Genomic DNA, 15,965 nt, shown 5'->3' on the forward strand with positions numbered 1-15,965 from the left:
TAGGTAATCTGACATTTGAGAAGAGGGAGTGGCATTGACACCCACTTGGATGGGAGGGGTGAATTCCTGAGTAGAGTGGGTGGGTTCCTGGGTGGCTGGCCAGGGGGCAGTCTCCTGATGCCCTGAGTCTCATCACGTTGGCATTAACCCTCATTCTCCAGAAGTGTGTGGGTTTCCAGGGGCCATGACCACCGCATCCTCTTTCAGGCCTTGACACTGGTGCAAGCTGGATCTGGGAACGAGAGCACTGGTCTCCACGTGAGACCGGGTGACCTTGCTCACTCACTCCATCCATTCCTGCCTTCTGTCCTTCGATATGCAAGGAATGCTCAGTGTAGTGGGGCGTTTTACCAGGTGCGGCGGCATCATTAACTCCTTTATCACCAATATCCCAACCTAAGGCTCAGTGAACTTTCTGCAAAGTGCCAAAGAGTAACTTCAGCTTTGCAGCCATCCCATCTATGTCTCTATTACATGGCTCTGCCTTCGTAGGGAAAGCTGCCACAAGCAATATGTAAATGAATGGGCATGGCTGTGCCCCACCAAAACTTTAAGAACACAGAAATTTAAATTTCTATAGTTTTCACCTGTCACGAAATATTATTCTTCTGGTGCTTCTTTCCCAATCCTTTAAAAATGTAAAAACCAGGGCTTTCCCTGATGGTCCAGTGGTTCGGACTCCACGTTCCCAGTGCAGGGGGCACGGGTTCAATCCCTGGTCAGGGAACTAATACCCCACATGGCATGACCAACAATTTATTTATTTCTTAATAAATAAAAAAAAATGTAAAAACCATTCTTAACTTCCGAGCCATACAAAAACAGACCTACAGGCTGTAGTTTGAGGACCCTTATTCTTTTTTTTTTTTTTAGCAGATATTCATTTTTAATTATTATTTATTTATTTATTTATTTTTGGCTGTGTTGAGTCTTCGTTTCTGTGCAAGGGCTTTCTCCAGTTGCGGCAAGCGGGGGCCACTCTTCATCGCGGCGCGCGGACCTCTCACTATCATGGCCTCTCTTGTTGCGGAGCACAGGCTCCAGACGCGCAGGCTCAGTAGTTGTGGCTCACGGGCCTAGTTGCTGCGCGGCACGTGGGATCCTCCCAGACCAGGGCTCGAACCCGTGTCCCCTGCATCGGCAGGCAGACTCTCAACCACTGCACCACCAGGGAAGCCCAAGGACCCTTATTCTAATTTAAAAAAAAAAAAATTCATCAAGCCAGATGTATAATAAGATGACCCCGAGTCTAACTGATTCATCAGGGTTCCTCTGTTTCAGTCCTTGTTGATGGATATGATTCTTGATGTCATATCTGAGCTACAAAACTCAAAGTTAAGGTGGGGCTGTTTCTACTATTCACAATCACCAAGACATGGAAACAGCCTAAATGTCCATCGACAGATGAATGTATAAAGAACATGTGACATACAGATACAATGGAATACTACTCAGCCATACAAAAGAATGAAATAATGTCATTTGCAGCAACATGGATGCAACTAGAGATTACCACACAAAGTGAAGTAAGTCAGAAAGAGAAAAACAAATACCATATGATATCACTTATATGTGGAATCTAAAATATGACACAAATGAACTTGTCTACGAAACAGAAACAGACTCACAGACATAGAGAACAGACTTGTGGTTGCCAAGGAGGAGGGAGGAGGAGGGAGGGATGGATTGGGAGTTTGGGATTAGCGGATGCAAACTATTATATAGAAAATGGATAAACAACAAGGTCCTACTATATAGCACAGGGAACTATATTCAATATCCTTTGATAAACCATAATGGAAAAGAACATTAAAAAAAGAATGTGTATATATATATATATATATATATATATATACACACATATATATAAAAGAATCACTTTGCTGTACAGCAGAAACTAACACAACATTGTAAATCAACCATATGTCAGTTAAAAAAGAAAAAGATGGCGGGACTTCCCTAGCGGTCCAGTGGTTAGGTCTCCGCACTTCCACTGCAGGGAACACTGGTCGGGGAACTAGGATCCCACATGCTGCACAGCATGGCCAAAAAAAAAAAAAGAAAGTAAGAAAAAAAAAAAAAGATAGGAGTGTTTCTGCAGGATAGGTACCCCCACCTCCACCTCCTCCTGGGAAGTTGATTCTGGAATGAAAGCATTCACTTAAATTCACTTTCCCAGTTCACTCCTCACTCAAGACTTGTGACTTGTGACCAATCTGCTTCTAAAATTCTGGGGATGGAAATGTGATCCATGACTGTGGGGTCCCTTGTGAGGGCACAGATGGGGGCCAAGTCCCTGCACGGTGTCCCTAACAACCAGGGTTGAAGTGCCAGCTCTGCCCCTCAGTTGGAAGACTGGCCTGGACCTGTGGTTGCCTAAAAAACGCTGGCAACCCCAGGCTTATCCTAGAGCATCAGCTGAGCCCCCTGTCCTCCCCCAGGGGAAGGCCTTTGGAGTGAGAGGGCAGAGCCGGAGGAAGGAAACATCTCCAGCCTCACAGTACAGCAAGTTCCCGGGACCACTGCCAGGACCAGCTGGTCTCCCAGGGATGGACAAACAGAGAAGGAAAGGAAGGAGCACCAAGTCGGCCAGTGCATGCCCCAAACCAAGAGACACATTTAAAACCTCACTCTATGCATAAACAAGGCCCTACAGTATAGTACAGAGAACTATATTCAATATCCAGTGATAAACCATAATGGAAAAGAATATGGAAAAGAATGTATATATATATGTATAACTGAATCATTTTGCCGTACAGCAGAAATTAACACAACATTGTAAACCAACTATACTTCAATAAGATAAATTTAAAAAAACAAAACAAACCTCACTCTACACTGAACGGGAGGTGAATCTCACCTCAATTTAAAACAAAGACAAAAACATAGATACCCACACTTTAAAGGGAGACCTGGTCTAAAATTCACAGACTGTTTTAAAGAATTAAGTGTTATTATTTTCACGGACACAGGGTTATTGAAACTAAGTTGACCAACTTTTCCATAGCAAGGCTCACCCTTGACAAGGGGATGAGAGGGAGGTCTGGGCAGGGCAGTACCTTTCACCACTCTGTTATCTACTCACTTTGTGTGTACTTCCTGGGCTGGCCACCAGCTGGGCAGTAAACACTAAGGCAGGAAAGACAAATGTAAACAAATGGGACATCTGGCTGAGGTGTCCTAGGGGTGCAGAAGGAAGAATGCTTGGGTCAGGGAGAAGGTAAACCTACAGCGGGGAAAGGGGAAAGAGTCCCAGGCTGAGGGTACAGCATATACAAAGGCATGGGGGCATGGAAGAGTGTCACGTGGCAGAAGAATCTGGGAACACTCCCGGGGTAAATTGTGCTTTTTTTTTTTGGCCGCAATGCAGGGCACGCAGGATCTTAGTTCCCCCAGCAGGGATCGAACCTGCGCCCCCTGCAGTGGAAGCACGGAGTCTTAACCACTGGACGGCCAGGGAAGTCCTGATTGTGCTTTGAAATGGTGGTTTTGAGTTCACACTCAGCTTGCGCCTTAGGATGGGAATCCTGCAGAGCCATGGTTGAGGGTGTAGGCCTTCTGCTAGACGCCCCCAACCCCGCTCCCCGGACTATTTAACTTAATGGATTAAATGGTTTCAGGCATCCACCTGCATCCCCTCAGCCAGCCCCAGAGTCATGGTGGACACTTCCCACACAAGCCCCAGTGGCTTCCTGAATCCTCCATGAGGACATGCCCGGGCCGGGGACACACACGGTCGGAGGGAACCAGGAGCTGGTCGCCCAGGAGCAAATCTGAGGGAGAGACGCCCAGTCCCCAGCCCCCTCGGGGACGTCCTGAGCTGCGTCCCACTCAGCCTCCCTGGGGCCCCGTGGGGTCTGGCTCCACATCCCCGAGGTGGTAACAGCTCGTTGGCACCCGTTTACCCTCCCTCCCTCCGCTCACCTCCCTGCCCAGCCTGGGACCATGTCCCCCACCAGCTGCCCACAGCCGGGCTTTCTCACAGGTCCTGGGGTCTTTCTGGGTCACCAAGGCGGTATAACTTCAAAGCCCAGACTCACATGAAGGCGGGCCTGTGGGCACAAATTGTCTTTTTTTTTTTTTCTTTTTTTTAAATAAGTTTACTTATTTATTTATTTTTAGCTACATTGGGTCTTTGTTGCTGCGCGCGGGCTTTTCTCTAGTTGCGGCGAGCGGGGGCTACTCTTCATTGCGGTGCGCGGGCTTCTCATTGCGGTGGCTTCTCTTGTTGCAGAGCATGGGCTCTAGGAGTGCGGGCTTCAGTAGTCATGGCTCACGGGCTCTAGAGCGCAGGCTCAGTAGTTGTGGCTCGCGGGCTTCAGTAGTTGTGGCTCACGGGCTCTAGAGCGCAGGCTCAGTAGTTGTGGCTTGCGGACTTCAGTAGTTGTGGCTCACAGGCTCTAGAGCGCAGGCTCAGTAGTTGTGGCGCACGGGCTGTAGAGCGCAGGCTCAGTAGTTGTGGTGCACGGGCTCTAGAGTGCAGGCTCAGTAGTTGTGGCGCACGGGCTCTAGAGCGCAGGCTCAGTAGTTGTGGCTCGCAGGCTTCAGTAGTTGTGGCTCACAGGCTCTAGAGCGCAGGCTCAGTAGTTATAGCTCACGGGCTTCAGTAGTTGTGGCTCACAGGCTCTAGAGCGCAGGCTCAGTAGTTGTGGCGCACGGGCTCTAGAGCGCAGGCTCAGCAGTTGTGGCGCACGGGCTTAGTAGCTCCGTGGCATGTGGGATCTTCCCGGACCAGGGCTCGAACCCGTGTCCCCTGCATTGGCAGGTGGATTCTTAACAACTGCGCCACCAGGGAAGTCCACAAATTTTCAGAGGAGCTTTTTTTCTCTTTCCTCCTGAGTCCAGATGGACAGACACGTTTCTTCACCTGTCTTTGCTGGCAGTTATGTTAAAATCCACCTTCACAGAGGCTCTGGGCCCTGGAGGGTCCCCTGCACCCTTATTCCTTCAGTCTCCTCATGCCAAACATCCTGGCTACAAAGTTCAGCCAACAACTGAAGGGTAGTCGTGATTCCCTCTCCATAGACCCCCTGGAGTAATTTCTCGAAGTTTTATGGAAGACAATATGGCAGTTCCTCAAATAATTAAAAATAGAACAACCACATGATCCAGCAACTCCACTTCTGTGGAATACCCAAAATAACTGAAAGCTGTCTGCAATCCTAAACAGACATTTATTTATACACCCACATTCAGAACAGTCTTATTCACAAAAGCCAAAAGGTGGAAGCAACCCAGGTGACCATCAACGCATAAATGGGTAAACAAAATATGGTACCATATTGTTCAGCCTTAAAATGGAAGGACTGGGACTGCCCTGGAGGTCCAGTGGTAAAGAATCTGCCTTCCAGGGCTTCCCTGGTGGCGCAGTGGTCGAGAATCTGCCTGCTAATGCAGGGGACACGGGTTCGTGCCCTGGTCTGGGAAGATCCCACATGCCGCGGAGCAACTAGGCCCGTGAGCCACAACTACTGAGCCTGCGCGTCTGGAGCCTGTGCTCCGCAACAAGAGAGGCCGCGACGGTGAGAGGCCCGCGCACCGCGATGAAGAGTGGCCCCCGCTTGCCGCAACTAGAGAAAGCCCTAGCACAGAAACGAAGACCCAACATAGCAATCAATCAATCAATAAATCTTTAAAAAAAAAAAAAAAAAGAATCTGCCTTCCAATGCAGGGGACACGGGTTCGATCCCTGGTCAGGGAACTAAGATCCCACATGTCACGGGGCAAGCAACTAAGCCCGCACACAACAACTACTGAGCTCACGCCACAACTAGAGCCCGCGTGCCTCAAACTACAGAGCCCACGTGCTCTGGAGCCCGCGCTACAACTAGAGAGAGAAAACCCTCACGCCACAACTAGAGAGAAGCCCGCGCGCCACAATGAAAGATCCTGCGTGCCACAACTAAGACCCGACACAGCCTAAAATAAATAAATAAAAATAAATAAATCTTTAAAAAAAAAAAAAGGAAGGACCAACAAAAACAACATGGACAAACCCTGAGGACATTATGCTGAGTGAAATAAGCCAGTCACAAAAAGACAAATAGTGTAGGATTCCACATATAGGAAGTACTTAGAGCAGTCAAATCCATAGACAGAAAGTAGAAGGGTGGTTGCCAGGGGCTCTGTGGGGGAATGGAAAGATAATGTTTAGTGGGGACAGAATTTCTGTTTGGGAGGATGTAATAGTTCTAGAGTTGGATGGGGGCGATGGTTGTACAACAAGGTGAATGTATTTAACGCCACTGAACTGTATTCTCGAAAAAGGTTAAAATGGTAAATCATGTGATGTCTATATTACTACAATTAAAAATAAATAAATGAACCAGAGAACAACTTGGTTTTGTGTTTTAAATGTTATCCTTTGTGTCTCATCTTGGATTTGGAGTTTTGTAGCAAAGGGTGTTTTGGGGACCTCGAATCAGCCATATTTCCAGAAACAGAGGCTCTGGGACCAAGGAGTGAAGGGCCTTGAAGGTCCCTCAGCACCCCTGTCACCATCCCCTTCACAAACTTGTAAACACGGTTGGTCTGCTTTGCAAGCCTGTTTCTCCCTGACTGTGTGATTCAGCCATGTCTGTACTGCTATAGACTCACGGGGCTTGAATCGGTGAAGTTTCGGCATATGAACTAGGATGTATTCAGAGTGTAAGTTGCTGCAAGACAATCCCCAGACTCAGGGGGAGGGGGTGGGGGTGGGGTAAAAACAGCTCCTGAAGGTTGGAGTCCGTGTCTGTGCACACAGCCTGCCTGGCCTGGTGAGGACCTACCTCTCCGTCCCCTGGCATCTCCCCTCCCCTGCTCACCAGCCCCCAGCCACACAGGCCTCCTTCTTCCAGTTTCTCACACAATCCAAGCTCACTCCCACCTCAGGGCCTTTGCACCTGCTATGTCGCTGGTGGGGACACTCACCCCAGGTCCTTACATGTCTAGCTCCTTTGCATGCTCCACATCTAGCCTAATGCCACTTCTGCAGACAGGCCTTCCCTGACCACCCTCTCCAAAGGGAATGTTAGATACTTAAAGCATTTACCATCACAGTGCCCCACTTACTTCCTTCGTGGCATTGGACACGAGGTAATAGTTTATTGTACCATTTGTTCCTTTGTTTATTGACGGTCTTGCCTAATGGAATTTGAGCTCCGTGACGGGTGGGGACCACTTCTTGTTCTTACCTGAGTCCCTAGTGCCCAGATCAGAAGGAATTCAGCTAGAAGCTGTGAAAAAAGAAAAAAAAAAATCAGACTTTTCGTGATTCAGTGACTCCATTAAGTCCTGAACTGATTCCAGGCCTAGAAAGCAACACGTGGGTGGTGATGTCCTTCTGATGGTGACCATCCAGTGGGGCAGATGAGGTGGGCTGGGGAGGATGGGCTGAGGAATCAGTAGACGGGCTTTGTCAATGGTCGTCCCCACCTGCCTACTCAATCCCCATCTGGAAGTGTCAGGTAGGTGGATATTCCAGAACAAATCTAGGGAAAGGGTGGAGCTGCAGATAGAAATTGGGAGTCAACACGAATGTCATATGGATGGCTTTTTAGGTCTTGGAACTTGATGACATCACCTAGAGAGAGGGTTTGGCCCCCAATCACAGCATTGGGTGGCTTGGCTGTCTTTGAGCGGTAGGGACCACATTTAAAACACTTTGTCAACCACCCAGCACGTAGCCTTCAGTGATGGGCATCGGGATCCCATGGAATCGGGAATGATAAGACTCAGGTCTCCTGTTATTTTTGTCCCTTATGATCTGTAGAGCTATCGAGATGCAACGTCTCCAAGCCTCAGTTTCCCCATCTGTAAAATTACTGTGGGACACATAACTTACTTTATTTATCAATAATCCAACTACACTCCCCCAATGCCCTCGCATGCTGGTGTTGGGAATGACCTGTCCCTGTCCTGGACCCCACAGTTTAGTGGGAGAGCTACAAGGAAGGAGTGCGCTGAGTCACAAGGAAGCAGGAGGGGCCACTTCTTACTCTGAGAGAGGGTGTGTGTTGGGGAGATTCTGAACACCCCGGTGAAGTAAGCATTTTAAGCATCTTTTTATAAAAGAGGAAAGTCAGGTTCACTCCAGGTCACACAGCCTGTAAGTGGCAGAGCGCACAGTGACATGCCCGGCTATCATTAGCTTTGATGCTCATGGCCATGGCCATGGTAGCCAAAGCCCTCTGGTAATGAGAACCCAGCTTGTCTTCTTTCCCTACCCCTGCCTTCCTCTCCCTTCACTGGTAATAGATTTACAATTCAGCACAAAGAGTGGTGATCAATGGCAAGGTGGCTTACAGATCAGGGAGAAAGAATAACTGTGCATTCTGCGGAGAGCCCCTAATCCAGTCCTGGGAGGTTTGGAACATAGTCTGGAGCCCAACCACACTGGTTCAAAGCCTCTGTGCCTCAGTCTCCTCATCTGTAAAATGGGGACAAGAATAACATTCTCCACCTCACGGGGTTGTTGGGACAGTTGAGTGAGTTAATACAGGCACAGGTGCTCTATAAAGGCTACTAGGATTCTGGCTCCCTTTTGTACACCTGCCCCCTCCCTTGACCTGGGCCCAGGGTAACAGCAGCCCCACTCTGCCCCACTTAGACTGTGGGGCTGCCAGGCCTGCAACCAGAGCCAGCTCCCCATGGGAGGACAGCAAATGTGGGATAATTTCCAGGAGCTAATGAAGCCTTCAAACCCTGGTGCCCTGGTTCCCCCTCCCTGGGCCCCGCAGCCCAGGAAAAAAGCCCATTGAGAAGTCAGCCGTCAGAGCCTGAAGGACAGTCCCAGGATACACAGGCACCTGTGCCCTCCTGCACGTCTGCAGGGACCCACTGGGACTCTAGCCCTACTCTCATGTCCCCTGTCTACCAACTCCCCTGTGGTCCTACAGGAAGCCAGAGAGAGCTGTAATTTCCCCCAGTTCTGTCAGGTACAGCTGAGCTGAAGCTGCCCCAAGAAAAAGAGCCCTTCTCCACCCAGCTTCCCCAAGGCAGATCCTCAGTGCATTTCTCCTGTTTTGCTTACACGGGTGGGTGGTTTTCGGAGCAGGGTGAAGGGGAACACTGGGGTCGTCACTGGGCTCTGACATCCGCCGTCATCAGCGTTGGAGTTGGGACGAGCACCCTCGCTCTAGGTCATCTATGTTGGGCCCACACATTTTTTTTTTTTTTTGGCCCTGCCGCGCAGCTTGCAGGATCTTAGTTCCCCGACCAGGGATAGAACCCCGGGGCCACAGCAATGAAAGTGCTGAGTCCTAACCACTGGACCACCAGGGAAGTCCCTGGGCCCACGCTTTAAAATCATAACTGGTCCAGGCTAGGCCAGGAGAGCCCAGCGTGACAGTCAGCAAGTTGGGGGAAGAAGGTAGAGGAAGCTATGCCCCCGCCAGCCGAAGGCTGTAACAGGAGTGCCCCCCAGTCCATTATACGTGGGCTCAGAAAACCAGCTGTCTGCCACAGGGACCGCGGTCTGTATCCCCACCTCTCACCCATCCCTCACACAGTCTGTCATCTAAATAAATGCACAGCCCTTTCCTCTGCCCCCTATGTCCTCACCCTGCTCTAGGCTACCACTCTTTTCTTGTCTGCACCATTCAAACATCTCTCTGATTCTAATCTTCCACCAACCAATTCTTTGACCACACAGCGGCCAGAAGCATCTTCTTCAGAAGTCTTCTCAGGTCGTACCAGTGCCCTTTTGAAACCACCACCCTTCAGTGGCTTCCCATTCCCTCCGGGATAAAGTGCAAAATCCTGGGCCTTATTGGTCTGACCTGGCTGCGCTCTCTCCCTGCCATTCTCCGGCCCCATGGGACTTGTTCTCTCTCCAGGCCTCAGGCCCTTTGCCCCTGCTGCTCTTCCTCCATGGGCCATTCTCCCCCCTCCTTTTAGCCTGGTTCATTCCAGGTCAATCTTCAGGTCTCCAAGAGACTGAAGCCCCAGGCATGCAGGACCCTATAAAATTCATCCACTAAGGATGCCCTGTGCCAGGCTCAGGTTTGCAACAGAGAAGCGGGCAAATCAGTATTTGTTGCATGAATGCATGGACGAATGAATGAGAAGTGTCTGCCCTGTTTCTCTCTCCTGCTCAGCCCCGTCCGCCTCAGTGGTTGGAAGCTGCTTTGGGTCTAGACACCGTTGCCTCTCCCTGTGGGATGGCTGCATCCACCTGATGCTCCTGACCCAGCATCCCTCAGAGGTCAGCACAGTCGGCACTGGGTACCAGGTTGAGGAGAACAAGGGGCGTCTCCCCAGTTCAAGGCCCCACGCTGTGGACAAGAACCCAGACCCCGCTTCTCAAAGTCTCTCACCCAACAGCCTTGCCAACTGCCAGCAGCAGCCCCCTCCCCAATCAATGTAGCTTAAACCCATATCAAGGGGCTGGGGAGCCAAAAGCATGATAATAATGAGGCTTATGTTTACTGGCAGTTTCTCTGGCCAAGGCACAATTAGCTTATGTAATCCTCTCCACAACCCCGAGAGGCAAGCACTATTAGTATCTATCTCCTCTTTATAGTAGGGGAACAGATGCTCAGAGAGGTTAAGTGACTTGCCCAAAGTTCTGGAACTTGAACCCACACGGCCTGACTCTAGGTGGGTATGGTTAACCTTTGTGGCCACTTGGTGGTAAAGCACTCCCATTCTGCAGGCAGGGTAGCTTGCTTAACCTCACCTAAGCTCAGTTTGCTCAGCTGCAAAATGGGTATAATAAGAGGTCGTGGCTTGTTGGGAGGATTAAATGAGATAGCACTGGACCTGGCTAGCGTGAAGGCTCTTGCCATTGTCTCTCTCAGGGCTCTGTGACCTCAGGCAAAGTCCTCAGCCTGGCCGCTCTGGTGGGATAACACCCACCTCCCAGGCTTGATGGGAGGATGAAGTGAACCACTGCTCCACAATCCCTCATCCACCATCCTAAAATCCAGAAAGCCCCGAAAATTGGAGGCTAACTCCCTCGGCAGCAGAACCTGACCTGGAGCCACCTCATGCGGCGGCAAACTCTGACCTTGCTGGATCATGAGGCTATTTACACGGTGTATTTTAATCCCACACGGTGTGACTATCCAGAACTGTTCTGTGCTTGCTGATGGAGTGTTGCCCTGGGCCTGGGGTGTCATCTAGCATGCAGTATATGCACCGTCCAGTGTTTCTAAAATCATCAGAATAGCTCTGACTTGTGACACACACCCCAGGGTTTTGGATAAGGGGCTGTGTTTACAGCATCCTCTGCACAAGGCTGGCATATAGCAGGTGATCAGTAAATAACCGTTCTCTCTTCTTTTAGGGTTACACATGTCCTTAACCCCTCTCTCCAGCCTGCTCTGCTCTTTTAAATTGGAAATGAGAGTTCTTGTGCATTTCAATGGATGCAAATAGATACTTGGTGAGAATCCTGGTCATAACTACTGTGTATTCAGTATTGATCATGGGTAGGGCTCTAAGCTCTTCATGTGTCCTACCTCAGACCACACAGCTGGGTGGTTAAGAAGTGCATTCCTTTTGTTCAAATCCCAGCTCTGTCACTTATTAGCAAGGCCTGCTGTGTGATGACCTCCCCCCCACCCCCATGACATAGTAAATGGGGATACAGTCATAGTTCCAACTGAAAGTGTCCTAGAAGGACTTAGAACAGCATGTAGCACATACTCAGTGTTAGCAGAATTATTATTATTAATCTTCACTTTGAAGTACATACCATAACTAGCCTGGTTGAACAAGTGGGGTGACTGAGGCATGGGGAGACTAAGTAACTTGGCAGTTGGGCGACACAGTGCTATATTCTACTGCCTCTCAGAAGTTCAGGACAAAGGGAAGAGTGGGAGGGAGGGAGGGAGGGAGGAGGGAAGAAAAAGGGCATTATCCACCCCGGCAGTGCCTGCCCAGCCGGACAGACTGTCCAGTCAAGTCCCAAGCTTTATTCAAAATGTATCAGAAGCACAAGTCTGGGCCTCCTAGAATTTACATTTTACTGAAGGCGCTTTCCTTTTAAGAAACGGTCAGGAAAACGTGGAGTCGGGAATAATGAGCTCACAAATCATTTGGAAAAACAGGTTCCAGCCTGTGGACAAGGAGAGGGAGACCCACTGGCAGTGGCTTATCCTTGCAGGAGCCAGAACAACACGGCCTTTCATTAGTGAGAAGGCTTGGCTTGCGGAGCCTCATTAGCATTGTAACCAGAAACCCGGCTCAGGCTGGGTCTGGTAAAGAGAAAGGAAAGGAGGGAGAGAGGCTGCTGGCCTGTGTCCTTTGCCCCCAGTCACACCACCTGCCCCTGCTTCCCTCCAGCCCCCAGGCGGGCACAGGCCTTTCAGCATCTCCTGAGATGTGGGACCCCTCAGGAGAGACTTGTCCCTGCCCCAGCCTTAGACTCTGCAAAACTGAAATGCTCCTTACGAATCTCTGCAAAGAAATGAAATCCCAGGCCCTGGGGGTGGGATGGGTGGTGGGATGTTTTCCCTAGAGTGTCCCTTTTGCAGAAAAACAAGGATGAAAGAAGCAATTAAAGGTTTGACAGCCAACTGTCAGAAGAAGAAAGCAAAAAGAAACTGGTAACAGGTCAGCAGGAAGCCTCAGGACCTTCAAAACCAAAACCTCAGGTTTGGTTACCAAAAACCCAAGCAAGTCTCTCCTCCAGACCCCACCAAGTCTGGGAGCAGTCCACGTCTGAAACTAAGCAATGCCTAAGTGGATCTCCGGGTGTAACTATCTGTCTGTGCCCTTCCACATTTCTAAACTTGATATGATGTACACATATGCATTTATGTAGTCTGCCTTACTTTTTTCTTTTTAATGAGTATTATTGACATATAATTTACATACAATAAAATGCACCCATTTTAAGAGTAAGTTTTAATGAGTTTTGACAAGTGTGTATACCCTGACCAGAATACAGAACACTTTCATCACCCCAAGAAGTTCCTCTGGTCTCTTCGTAGTTAATCCCCTTCCCAGCCCCAGGCTCAGCCCCAGCCCCAGGCATCTACTGATATGTTCTCTGTCACTGTAGACTAGTTTTGCCTTTTCTAGAATTTCATATATAGAATCATGTACTCCTTTATGTCCGGCTTCTTTGTTGTTATTGTTGGGGTTTTCTGATGCTATTGTAAATAAAATTTTTTTAAACTTCATATTCACACTGTTTGCAGCTAGCAAAAGAAGTATTTCTTTTTTTGTATATTGACCTTGTCTCCTTTGAGCTTGCTAAATTTACTAATTAGTTCTAGCAGTTGTTATATAGATTCCTTAGGATTTCTTGGTAAACTATTACATCATCTATGACTAAAGACAGTTATACTTCTTCCTTTCCAATCTTTATGCCTTTTATTTCTTTTTCTTGCCTCATTGCACTGACTACGACCTCTAGTACCATGTTGAATAAATGGCAAGAGCAGACATCTTTGCTTGTTGCCAATCTTAGGGGGGCAAGCATGCAGTCTTATGCCATTAATTATGATGTCAGCTGTAGGTTTATTGTGACACCCTTCAGCAGGTAGAAGAATTCCTTGCTCCAGTTTGCTAAGAACTCTTTTCAGGAATGGGTATCCTGTGTTGTCAAATGCTTTTTCTGAATAGAGTCGATACTCAATAAAATGTCTTGAATGAATGAATCAGATAGCTTCCTTGATATGGGGCTCAAACAATGTATGCTTTTCAACATTTTGTCAGAAATGTCCAGACTTCTCTCTGAAAATGTCCCAGTCTTCTCTCCCACCAACACATACATCAGGGAATGAATGCTGGTCCAGCTCATTGCCACATGGCACAGCAACATGGCCTGGTAACCACAGCCACAGTCCCTTGGCTGAGCCATGAGGGACAGGAGAAAAAAGCACTCCATTTCCCCCAGGCAAGCAGGGGGCAGCTTCACAGAGAAGGTGACTTCTGAGCTGGTCTCAGAAAAGGTCCAGAGGAGTCTGGCCAATGGAGGAAGGGGACATCCTAAGCAACAGCATGTTCCAAGGCAGGGAGGCATGAAAGATTGTTGCATCAGCCACTAACTAGATGTGTGGCCTTGGGCAAATCTATTCTGCTTATCCTTAAAAAGGGAAGGAAAACAACAGGGCTGCCAAAGAGTGTGAGTATCCAATGAGATAACTACATGAAAGACCTTGCAAAAACTCTTAACATGAAGGCAGCATTACTATTAACAAGGGGATGGGGAAGCCTGTTTATGTGTCCAGCACAGCCTAGACTGACAGTCCTTAGGGAAAGAAGGAGGGGGCAGGGTGCTGCTGTGGTGTGAGAAGCCTGGGTCCCAGTCTCAGACACCTCTATGGGAGAGCAGCCAAGACGGAGGGCTGTGATCCAAGGATGGAATCTCCTTGGGTTTAGAATCCCACCCAGATGGGAACAGCTCCCTCCTGGTTAATAGGGTTGCATTACTCTCTCCTGTTTCTACTCATGCCTCATAAATCGTCTTCAGCTAAAACCAGCACTGACTTTCTGAGCAATTGAATCAAGGGATTTGGGAGATCCAGGAAGCATGAAGATAAACCTTTCTTTTTTCCCTGCCTCCCTCATTTCCTTCCTTCCTTCTTTTTCCCCAAATATGGAGCACTAGTATGGCTTTCCCCCTTCCCGGGGGAGTAATGGCTTTAATATACAGCATTCACTGTATTTGCGTTTTGGATGACTGCTCCTAAGAGTTGTTTTTAAAGAGTCCTCCCAGCAATCAAATACCTAGCTCCTGTGTTTGCACACAATTTCCCTTCTGCTCAAGCTCTTGTTGTGTTTACACACAGGACATCTAGCAGCTTGGTCTGATCAAGGTACTGCTTTTAGCAGCTCTGGGAGACTGAAAACAAAGTGTTGGTATATTCTGTACCTGGTGCCTCTGGAGAGGGGTGAGAGTGGAGGACGACAGACTAAAGGGTTGAAGGGGTGGCCTGTGAGAGCAGGTAGAAGACTTTTGTTACAAGAGACGAAGACTTGAAACCAGCAGCAGCAGTGAAAGGAGCACAGAGAGGGGGATACTTTGGGAGAATTCCAGGAAACAGAAGTGCCAGGTGGACTTGTGGGGGGAGGTAGGGGAGAGATAGAGAGAGGAGTCCAAAGTAACAGGAAAGTTTCTGGCGTTGGTGACTGTGCAGATGGTGGTGTCACCATCTTCCAAGACAGGAAATACAAGAAGCAGACAGGTTTGGGGGAGGGGAAGAATTATGTCTCGAGTTCTGTTCAGGACATTTATTCATTCGTTTCTTGGGCATTACTAGTGGCAGATACCTTGTCAGGAAACACCGTGAACAAAAGAAACAAAGTCCCTGCACTCCTGAAGCTTACACTTCAGGGGCGGAAGGACAGTTTTTACACAAATAAAAGAACAAAGTAACTGCAGAAGCCTGTGTGAGGAAATTAAGCAGAGTCGTGTCGTTGAGTGTGCTGCAAGGGGGGCCAAGGAAGGCCTGTGTGTCCAGACTTGGAGTTAAGAAGTTGCCAGGCTGAGTCTGACGGTGACCCAAGGACATACAAGCAGAGAAGCAGCTCGGATAGAGAAGCTCAGAAATCTGGGCTGGAGATGATCAGAAAAAAGGCCAAAAACCGTATCGCAGCATATAATGCTATTTCTAGAAAAATCAAAGATACACAAAATGATACCACGGGTACACTGGGGGTTAAGGCTATTTGGATCTTGTTTTTCCCCTAAACTGGGTGATGAGTACAGAGGTGTGAGATGTCATATGTAATTTAAATACTTTTTTACACAGCGTATCACAAAGTAAACTGGACTAAAAAAAGGAAAAAAGGCCAGGCGCAGCGTCTCACTGAGCTCAACGAAGCCCCGTTTCTGTACCTCCCTCATCAGGGACCAGGCAGCCTTGGCCGGTTCTCGCTTCACGCGCATTGGCTCAGGCAGTCGCCCCGCCCATATCCGCCCGCCAGCCAATGGGCGTGCGGGATCTGGGTCCACACCCCCGCCGCGCACCGCCCCGGGCCCGCGCCGCCGAGTGACGTCACGGCCCGGCCCCCGCACGTGACAG

The sequence above is a fragment of the Eschrichtius robustus genome, chromosome 3 (genome assembly GCF_028021215.1).
Source record: "Eschrichtius robustus isolate mEscRob2 chromosome 3, mEscRob2.pri, whole genome shotgun sequence".
Classification (NCBI taxonomy): Eukaryota; Metazoa; Chordata; class Mammalia; order Artiodactyla; family Eschrichtiidae; genus Eschrichtius; species Eschrichtius robustus.